Here is a 318-nt window from a genome sequence, read left to right on the forward strand (position 1 = left end):
TGGCCTGTACAGGGATCGAACCTGTGACCTTGGCGTTATTAGCACCACGCTCTAACCATCTGAGCTAACAGGCCGATTTGCAAAACTTCCTGGAAGTCCAGCATATGAAGAAGTGCTAATGATAGTTAACCCGGGAGATTTGGAAAGCTTAATTTCAGAGGTGTACCATGAAGTTATAAATATAAATTATCAACATGAAGAAACTAATATGACTTTAGAAAAATTACAATACAAAAGAGATTTTCATACTTAGTGTTAGAACTTAGAATCATTAATGTTTTTTCCATGTGTTTTAGCAATAAATAACAATTCATCACC

The 318-nt window shown here is 35.2% G+C and overlaps 1 non-coding gene across 1 annotated transcript; it reads right to left on the reverse strand.

Moving 5' to 3' along the window:
• Window positions 1–74, reverse strand: TRNAI-AAU (transfer RNA isoleucine (anticodon AAU)). Its single transcript has one exon. It is a non-coding gene; the product is annotated as a tRNA-Ile (tRNA).
• Between the last annotated feature and the right edge of the window lie 244 nt (window positions 75–318).

The sequence above is a fragment of the Lissotriton vulgaris genome, chromosome 4_1 (assembly GCF_964263255.1).
Source record: "Lissotriton vulgaris chromosome 4_1, aLisVul1.2, whole genome shotgun sequence".
In the NCBI taxonomy this organism is placed as follows: domain Eukaryota; kingdom Metazoa; phylum Chordata; class Amphibia; order Caudata; family Salamandridae; genus Lissotriton; species Lissotriton vulgaris.